General features: G+C 36.0%; 1 pseudogene; it reads left to right on the top strand.

The window, feature by feature from the left end:
• The first annotated feature begins 738 nt into the window (after window positions 1-738).
• LOC148090496 (uncharacterized protein FAM241A pseudogene) lies at window positions 739-1,161 on the top strand (annotated as a pseudogene).
• The last annotated feature ends 9,701 nt before the right edge of the window (window positions 1,162-10,862 follow it).

Here is a 10,862-nt window from a genome sequence, read left to right as displayed (position 1 = left end):
GAAATAAAGGAAGAAACTGACAAAAACACAACTATGATAGAGGACCTAAATACCCATAAACAGCTATGGGTAGATCATCGAAACAGAAAATCAATAAAGAAATATTGGCCTTAAATGACACACTAGACCAAATGGATATAATTGACATTCACAGGACCTTTCATTCCAGAACATCAGATTATACATACTTCTCCATTGCACAAGGAACATTCTCAAGAATAAACTGTATGTTGGGATACAAAACTAGCATCAACAAATTCAAGAATATTAAAATCATACCAAGCATCTTCTCCAACCACAAGGCTTTGAAATTAGAAATCAGCTACAAAAAGGAAATAAAAATATCCCGCAAATATGTGGAAATTAAACAAGAAGTTACTAAAAAATGACTGTGTCAAAAAAAAATAAAAGGTGAGATCAAGCCTGGCTGGCATGGCTCAGTGGTTAAGCATCGACCCATGAACCAGGAGGTCATAGTTAGATTCCTGGTTTGGGCAGATGCCTGGCTTTTGGGCTCCCTCCACAATAGGGGGTGCGGAGGAAGAAGCCAGTCAATGACTCTCTTCCATAATTGATGTTTCTATCTCTCTCTCCCTCTCTGTTCTCTCTGAAATCAATTTTTTAAAAGTGAGATCAGTCTGCCGCCTGCAGCAGGCTCGGCAGATCTGGGACCGGCTTCCTCCAGGGGTGGCGCCGCTCAGTGCCTGGCCCCTTCGGCGGCGGTCCTTGTCGGGGGGGATGTGCTTGGCCCGGGAGCCTCTTGGAGGCGGGGGTGGCGGCGACGACAGCGGCGGAGGGGCGCGCAGCGAGGACGGGGACGCTCCAGCGGAACTGGCGGCGGCGGCGGGGGCCGAGAGGGAGCCCGGGGCGAGCCCGGGGCGGGGCGGGCCGCGGCTGCAGGAGGAGCGCCGGCAGGACTGTGAAGAATCACAGAACCATGCTAGCAATTCTGTTGGAGATGACTACAAAAAGATGGGAACACTGTTTGGTGAGCTGAACAAAAGCCTCATCAACATGGGCTTTACGAGGATGTACTTGGGAGAACGAATTGTGGAACCAGTGATCATCAGTTTCTTTTGGGTTATGCTGTGGTTCCTTGGCCTACAAGCCTTTGGACTAGTTGCTGTTCTTTACCTTGTCATTATTTATGTACAACATTAAAATACGGCTGAATGAGCTGTTGGTTGACATTTGGTAGCCATATATACATAATTAGCGAAGTTATGTATTTTACTACATGAAAGCCAAAAAGTTTGCCTTGTTTCAAATTGTGTGCTGTTTTATAATATAATTATAAGTGGATGTTGTTTAAAATAAAACTCAACTCTTGATTATAACAGGGTTCAATATGCATCTTGTAAGATATTCAAAACTCGTGCTACAATGCTATAACCTGTGCCCATTTTTAAATACCCCTATTCCCATGCCTAGTCTTAAATACCACCACCAAGTGAGCATGGAAAATAACAGGAGTTCAAACTGGGCAACATAGGTGTTATAAAGAGCTCCAGTAAAATATTTTTTTTAAAAAGGATGAAACAATAAGCTAAAAATAAGTTGTACTTGGGGAATTTCTCCCCACCCACCCCACCAAATAACCCCATATTATTTGGAAAATAATTCGGACTTCTGTTGTCCCTGCTTTGCCCAAACCAATGTAAATAATAATTACTATATACTACCTTCATATTTTTATGAAAATCAGTAAAGCTAACACATCTTCTAAAGATTGAAAATAATACATTTATTATTGTTTGGGAAACTTCCCAAGTTAAATATAACTTTTTATAATGAAACACTTGGGCTTGCAATCACTTCAGTATATCATTTGAAGTTTTAAATAATTTCGGTGCTAATTACTTTTTGTGAGTTTTTAAAGTTTCATAAGCCAGATCTATAGTTGGCTGTACCCCATGGGAATGCTATATTTTCATTTATCTAACAAGTTGCATATTTTTTCCTAGAGAAACATTTTCAGTGTTGTTGTTGTTTTCAAAAATTTTTATTTTATAGTTCTTTTATAGCAATTATGCTAAGACTTTAAAAATCAATTTAGCTTGACATGAATTTCTTCATTCCTCAAAAAATTGATTTGTATTATAGCTGAAATACTTAACTATTCTTTTGAGGGGGAGAAAATCAGCTCATTTCTTTGATATATGTATTTGAAAGTACAGTATAGCAGAATAAAAACCAAATGCCTAAGTTAAATTAAAAACCAATGCTTAACAGCCAATTGTAATAATGTTCCTCTAAAGCTAAAGTGAAGTTATTAACATGTCTTCATTCAGCACTTTGGGGTTTTATATTGAAATAAGCATTTCTTTAAATACACTTTGAAAATGGAAAATGGCTTAGTGACATTTTGGATTTTTGTTAGAGATCCTAAAATTTTTACATTTTTGTCTTAAAGAGTTTCTATATATACAAAGGAGTGGTAGTTAAGATAATTATCTAAAAATTCAAGTGAAATAAGAGGAAAATGGGACATTGGGGCATTTTTATCTTTGGCAGGGCAATAACTATAGCATGTAAAGTGTTTACTATTCCACTTTGTGAAGTTTTTACCCAATCCTGTTTTTAAAATGTATTCTATAACTTCTCAGTGTCTTCCATTCTGAAACAGAAAAGTAGTGAAAAATGTTCAAGTAAGATTTCTATAGTCAGATAATCCTGGAATTAAAAATAACAATCATAGGGAACGAAGATGTATTGTGCATTTGTATAAATACAGACCTTTTAAAGCCTGACCAAAAAAAAGACTGTACTATATCATTGTGTTTTTATTGGGCTCGCAGTATGTTTATGGTCACCTTTATAAACTCGGCATAAGTATTTGAAAAGTTGTCTTCATTTGTGCACAGTAGAATTGTGACTTTTTAATAGAAGCCATGAGATTTTTTTATATCTGCATTAAATATTAAAAAGTACATTCTTTTCTATGCTAAAAAAATAAAAAATAAAATAAATAAATAAATAAATAAAATAAAATATAAAATAAAATAAAATAAAATAAAATAAAATAAAATAAAATAAAATAAAATAAAATAAAATAAAATAAAATAAAATAAAATAAAAAATGAGATCAAAAGGTATATAGAGCCAGGCTAGGTGTGGCTCAGTGGTTGAGCATCGACCTAGGATCCAGGCTATCGGGGTTCTATTCCCAGTCAGGGCACATGCCCGGGTTGAGGGCTCCATCCCCAGTAGGGGGCCTACAGGAGGCAGCCGATCAATGACTCTCTCATCATTGATGTTTCTCTCTCTCTCTCCATCTCCTTTCCTCTCTCTGAAATCAATAAAGATATATTAAAAAAAAAAAAAAGATATATAGAGACAAATGAGAATGACAATATGACATGTGAAAATGCCTGGGATGCAGCAAAAGCAGTAATAATAAGGAAGGTTGTATAATTATAGGCCTATCTCAAGAAACAAGAAAAATCTCAAGTAAACAATCTGACATTAAATCTTTAAGAACTAGAAAAAGAAGAACAAAAGCAACCCAAAGACAGGAGAAGAAAGGAAATAATAAAGATTATAGCAGCATTGAACAAAATAGACAACAAAAAGACTATACAAAAAATTAATGCAACAAACAACTGGTTCTTTAAAATGATTAATAAAATTGACAAAACTCTGGCTAGACTCACTATGGGAAAAGAAGAAAAGACTCAAACAAAAACAGAAATGAAAGAGGAGACATTACCACAAACATTACAGAAATGCAAAGGATCATAATAGAACACTGGGAAATGCTATAAGCCACCAAATTCAATAACTTAGAGGAAATGGATAAGTTCCTAGAAATATATAACCTTCCTAGACTGAATCAAGGGAAATTGGAAAATCTAAATAGACTGAAAAACAGTGAGGACACTGAGATACCCATCAAAAAACCTCCCTAAAACTCTAGAACAGATGGCTTCACCCATAAGTTATACCAAATACTCCCAGAAGATTTGATACCTATCCTTCTCAAGTTCTTCCAGAAAATTGAAGAAGAGGCAATACTTCCTAACACATTTTATGAGGCCCACATAAAACTGATACCAAAACCTGGCAAGGACAACACACAAAAAAAAACTAAAGACCAATGTCTCTGATGAATACAGATGCAAATATATTTTTTAAATACTAGCAAATCAAATAAAACAAAACATTGAAAAGATAATACATCACAAACAAGTGGGATTCATTCCAGGAACACAAGGATGGTTCAACATACCTAAATCAATCAATGTAATACACCACATTAACAAAAGATAGCATAAAAAGCATATGATCTTATCAACAGAAGCAGAAAAAGCATTTGATAAAATACATCTATTTATGATTAAAACACTCAATAAAATAGGAATGGAAGGAAAGTACCTTAACATAATAAAGGCCATATATGATAAACCCTCAGCTAATATTATATGCAATGATGAAAAACTGAAACCTTTTCTTCTAAGGTGGGGAACAGGACAAAAATGTTCATTCTCACCATTTCTGTTTAATATAGTACTGGAAGTCTTAGCCAGAGCAATCAGGTAAGAGAAAGAAATAAATGGCATCCAAATTGGAAAAGAAGAAGTAAAATGGTTACTTTTTGATGATGACATGATTCTTTTTTTGTTTGTTTGTTTGTTTAAAATACTGCAGATGTCCCTTTTTCTCCCCAATGACCCATTCTACCTGGTCCCATCCTCCTCCCCTATCCCTCTCCTCACAATTGTCTGTGTTTTGGAGTTGTGTATATATGCATATAAATTCTTTGGTTAATCTCTCCCCCTCCACCCACCTACCCTCCTCCATCCCTCTGACATTAGGATGACATGATTCTTTATATAGAAAAGCCAAAAGACTCCACCATAAAACTATTAGAAACAACAAACAAATACAGTAAAGTTGCAGGATATAAAATCAATGTACAAAAATCCACTGCATTCTTACATACTAACAATAAAATTTCAGAAAAAGAAATGAAAAAAACTTTCATTCGCAATTACAGCAACAAAGAACAAAACACCTAAGAATAAACATAACAAAGGAGGTGAAGAACTTATATACTACAAACTATAAAGCATTATTAAAATAGGTTGAAAAAGATGCAATGAAATGGAAAGATATTCCATGTTCATGACGTGGAAGAATCAACATAGTTAAAATGTCTGTATTATCCAAAGCAATATACAGATTTAATGCAATCACCATTAAAATTCCAATTTTTATTTTTATTTTTTTTACTTTTTTTTATCCTCACCTGAGGATATTTTTTCCATTGCTTTTCAGAGAGAGTGAAAGGGAGAGAGAGAGAGAGAGAAGAACATGAATCTGAGAGATACATCAATTGGTTGCCTTCTGCATGTGCAGGGAATCGAACATAAACCCCTTCAGTGTCTGGGCCAACACTAACCACTGAGAAAAACTGTCTAGGGCAAAATCCCAAAGACATATTTAAATTAAACAGAAAAAACATCATCAGAATTGTATGGACCCACAAATGACTCAAAATAGCCAAAGCAATCCTGAGATAAAACCAAAAAGCCATTAGGTAACACATGCCTTGACTTCAAATTATAATACAAAGCTACAATAATCAAAACAGCATGGTATTGGCAGTAAAACAGACATACATATCAATAGAACAAAATTTGAGCTCAGAAATGAAACCACAAGAATATGGTCAAATAATTTTTGGCAAAGGAGCCAGAAACATACAATGGAGAGAAAAAAGCCTCTTCAGAAAATGGTATTTTGCCCTGGCCAGTGTTTCCCACTGGTTAGAATGTCAGCCAGCACACTATAAGGTCATTGGTTTGATTTCCAGTCAAGGGTATTAACCTGAGTTGCAGGTTCAATCCCTGGTCCTTGTCTGAGCTAATCCAGAAGGCAACCAATAAATGTGTCTATTTCACATTGATATACCTCTCTCTCTCTCTGTCTCTCTGTCTCTCTCTCTTTCCCGCCTTCCTTCTATTCCACTCTGTAAAAAAATCAATGGAAAAAATATCCTCAGATGAGGAGTAAAAAAAAAAAATTTTTTTAATGGGGCTAAATAAATTGAAAAGTTACATGCAAAAGAATGAAACTAGATTACAGTTTGTTCCCATACAGAAAAATTAACTCAAAATGGATCAAAGACCTAAATATAAGACGTGAAACAATAAATTACATAGAAGAAAACATCAGTACCAAATGTACGGATCTTGGTCTTAGAGAAAATATTATGAACTTGACCTCAAAGGCAAGGGAAGTAAAGCCAAAAATAGATGAATGGGACTATTTCAAAATAAAAAACTTATACACAGCAAAAGAAACCATAAACAGGAAAAAAAGACAACTAACTGAATGCGAGAAGATATTTGCAAACAACATCTGTGACAGGGGTTAATATCCAAAATACATAAAGAACTTATACAATTCAACACCAAACAAACAATCCTATTTAAAAAATAGGCAGAGGACCTAAACAGACACTTCTCCCAAGAAGACATACAAATGGCCAACAGATATATAAAAAGATGTTCACCCTCACTAGCAATTAGGGAAAAGCAAATCAAAACTACAATGAGATACCACCTCACACCTGTGAGGATAGATATTATCAACAAGACAAGTAATAACAAATATTGGAGAGGTTGTGGAGAAAAGGGAGCCCTCATTTACAGCTGGTTGCAATGTAAACTAGTACATCAACTGTGAAAAATAGTATGGAGGTGTCTCAAAAAATTAAGTATAGCCCTAGCTGGTTTACTTAACTGACTCAGTGGTTAGAGTGTCAGCCCAAGGACTGAAGGGTCGCAGGTTTGAATCTGGCCAAGGGAACATATCTCAGTTGCAGGCTCATCCCCAGCCCTGGTTGGGTCGAATGCGAGAGGCAACCAATTGATCTGTTTCTTGCACGTTGATGTTTCTCTCTCTCCCTCTATCTTTCTCTCTCTCCTCCTTCCACTCTCTCTGAAAAACAATGGAAAAAATATCCTCTGGTAAGGATTAAAAAAAAAAATTAAGTGTAGAGTTACCATGTGACCCAGCAAGCCCTCTTCTGAGTATCTACCCTAAAAATTAGAAAACATGTATTCACAAAGATATATGCACTGTTATGTTTATTGTAGCATTTTTCACGGTGGCCAAGACATGGAAACAACCAAAGTGTCTTTCGACAGAGGACTGGATAAAGATGTGGTACATATATGCTATGGCATACTACTCAGCCATAAGAAAAGATGAAATACTATCATTTGGGACAACATGAATGGACCTTTGAATGTTATGCTAAGTGAAATAAGTCAGTCAGAAAAAGCTAAGAACCAAAAGATATCACTCATGTGGGATATAAAACTGAAACTCATAGACACAGACAATGATATAGTGGTTACCAGGGGGAAGGGGGGTGGGGGAGTAGTAAAGGGTAAAAGCAGTGAAATATATGGCGATGGAAGATAATGTGACTTTGGGTGTCGGATACACAATGCAATATACACATGATGTATTATAGAAATGTAAACTTGAAACCTATTTAATCTTATTAACCAATGTCATCCCAATAAATTAAATTTTACAAAAATAATCATATTTAAAGAAAAACCCATCTGCACTCTGAGCCTCATTTTTCATATTTTTAATGTCAGTCTGATACTCTTTAAGGGCTTAATGAATAATCAATTATAACATGTTATAAAATCTTTGTCTTTCTGCTTGGCTCTTATCTCTGTCTCATCCTTGGCTTTTATTCATCTCCCTTTCAACCATTTGTTTGCTCAAAGTGCTGGAAAAAGTCAACAAGTAAATCTGTGCTGGCACGTGAGAATGGGAACTCTACTGGCCACCTCACTGAGTTCATCTGAGTGATGTTAGTGTGTGCGTTGGCCTCTAAGACTAACGAACATCGGTGTATTCCAAGCACCAAATCAAAATTAAGTCTCAATTGGGAGGAACAAGTACCTGGTTAAAAGATAAAAGAATGTGCCTTGGCCAGTGTGGCTCAGTTGGTTGGAGCATCATACCGAACAACAAAAGGTTGTTGGTGTGATTTTCAGTCAGGGCACATACCTAGGTTCTGGGTTTGATCCGAGGTCAAGGTGTGTGTGGGAGGCAATACATTGATGTCTCTCTCTCTTTCTTCCTCCTTCCCTCCCTCCCTTCCCCTGTCTCTAAAATCAATAGGCATATCCTCGGGTGAGGATTTTAAATAATAGTAATGATAATAACAGAATGTCATGCCTTAAGAATAAGGGAAATTGTTTGATTACTCAGAGCCAGCCTATGCTGACTCTAGAATTTGTGATGAAGAAGTAAATGTGGTCAAGACCTACCATAAAAAATAGAACAACTGACCTTGGGCAGTGTGGCTCAGTTGGTTGGGCATCATCCCATACACCAAAGTCTTGCCAGTTTGATTCCCGGTCAGGGCATATGCCCAGGTTGTGGACTGGATCCCAGGTCCGGGTCTTACAGAAAGCAGTTGATAGGTGCTTCATCCTCACATCTGTGTTTCTCTCTCCCTCTCCCTCTCCCTTCCTCTCTCTCTCTCTAAAAAATAAAATAAAATAAAATAACCAAAAAAAAATCTTTAAAAAAAATAAAGCAACTGGAAGCATGTGTGTTCTTGGATCTGAATAAGTTAGTGAGAGTGTAGTGAGAGTGTCATCCAAAGACTCTTCTTTATTTCCTCCTCAGATTAGTAGTGAATGACAAAGACAATCTATGCTCATACCATCTTAGTTTAATAGAATATATTCGCCATAAAACATTGGTAATAGTTTTCATGACTTGGGCAATATTCTCTCTTAGAAAAATTATTTATAGTTTGTAAAAATAAATAATTCCTTAAGAAATGCCATCAACCAAGCTTTTAACACATTCACAATCTACTTTAAAATTTCTGATTTCTAGGTATATTGATCTACAACAGAATGGAAAGCAGAACTAAATATAAGGATTGAGGAGATCATGGACCACTCAGTAGAAAAAGAAACAATAGGTGGCTCTTGGAGGCTGCTGTGAGGGTTTGCACCTGAAATAGAGAAAAAATGTCTTGGGGAAAGAGCACTGAACTCGGGATCAGATTATATGGACTCGAATTCAAGTTCTGCACTTACAAACTTTGAGATCACTTAAAGTCATTGATATACTTGTGAAATGGGGAGAATGTAATCATCCTTGCCTCATAGGACTATTGTGAGTGTCAAATGAGGTCATGGATGCGGAACAGCTTTCAAAACTATAAGTAAAGGAAAGTATTGCTGTTGTCAGGACATCTCCACACATACTGGTTACCAGGGCACAACTAAAAAAGAAAGGAGTCTCCTCCTTAGGAGAGCTGTAAGCAGTGAACTACCCTTATTGGCCTCTTATTCATCCCCATGGGATAGTCAAAGTTTGTGTGAAAACTTACTGGTATATAGTACTAAAGATTACTAATTAATTTTTCCATTTTTTCCCTCCAAATGTAGGCCATTAAAAGGACCTCACTTGCTTTCTTCCTTTGAATCTTTTCCACTGACTTCCAACAAACTGACATAAGAGTCTTAAGTAGGTCATGCATTTTTTTCTTCATATTCAGGTAACATTAACTTGGGATTTTTCACACTCATTTTGAGGATGTAGCCCAAACACTCTTTTGTTCAGGTCTCCCCATAACCAGTAACTGATATTTGTAAGACTGCAGAGTTGAGGGACTGGTCTATGATAACAGGACAGGGGACATGTAGGATTTAAACTAATTGTCTTGGTATTATGTTCTAAACAACTCAAATTTGCAATTAAATTTTAAGCTTTCTGAAACATACAGAATGGCAGTGTTATCTATGGAAAAAAGATCTTCAAGAGCATCTACTCCAATGCAAATGAGAAAGCAGAGTCCCAAGGTAGGGATGGACACATGCTTTTAATGGCAGAGTTGGAACTGAATCTAAGGTTGCCTGACTTCCACTCCACTATTAATTATTCCATTTTCTTTGGATTATCTTTTTTTTTCAAATTCTCATCCACAAACATTTTTTTAATTGATTTTAGAGAGAGAGGAAGGGAGAGAGAGATACATCAATGTGTGAAACATCAATCAGTTGCCTCCAGTACAGGCCACAACCAGGGATCGAACTCTCAACTGAGGTAAGTGTTCTGACTGGGAATCAAACCCAAAAAATTTTCGGTGTATGGCACAAGGCTCACCCAACTGAGCCATTCAGCCTGGCTATTATCTTTGCATTGTTAAGAACAGGACCACTTCCTTTCTCTCCCTTCTCTACATAAATGATTCCTGAATCAGGAAAATGTTCTAAGCAGCGTGGTACAAAATTCAATAATTTAGAGATATTGGATAGCTATCAAGAACTGGCCCCTAAAAATTTAACTTTGCTGAGTATCTTTTTACTTACTTGTTTCATTACATTTTCATAAGTGGCTGTGACTATAATATGTTATCCATACCTTTCTCCTACATTTCATGGTCTTTATCATGTTTGATGGTTGCAGAATAGTCACTCCAATTTTTATCAGACTTTACTTGAGTTCAGTTGCTTCACCTGAAAAATACAGTGGGGGATGGGGGTGGAGGTGTGGGTGGGGGTGAGAGTAGGGCAAAAAAATAGTGTTTAAACAAAATGACCTCAAAGATTCTAGTTTCAGTGCTCTATGATTATAGGATTTAAACATTTCCCATTGGGAGCTTTGGACAATTCTCAGTTTTCCACTAATAGAAATATCAATAATGATGTACAAAAATATATTTTAATATATATTAAAATTATAATTATTTCCTTAGGATGTATCCTGGAAATAGGATTGCTGGAAATAGGAAAAAACAGGCTGGTTTTTTTAGATTTCTTGATGCATAATACCAAAGTGTGCTCTATACAAATTTACAATGAATA

Source organism: Miniopterus natalensis, chromosome X, assembly GCF_054644295.1.
Source record: "Miniopterus natalensis isolate mMinNat1 chromosome X, mMinNat1.hap1, whole genome shotgun sequence".
Lineage (NCBI taxonomy): Eukaryota > Metazoa > Chordata > Mammalia > Chiroptera > Miniopteridae > Miniopterus > Miniopterus natalensis.
This window is presented reverse-complemented; position numbering and strand designations above follow the sequence as displayed.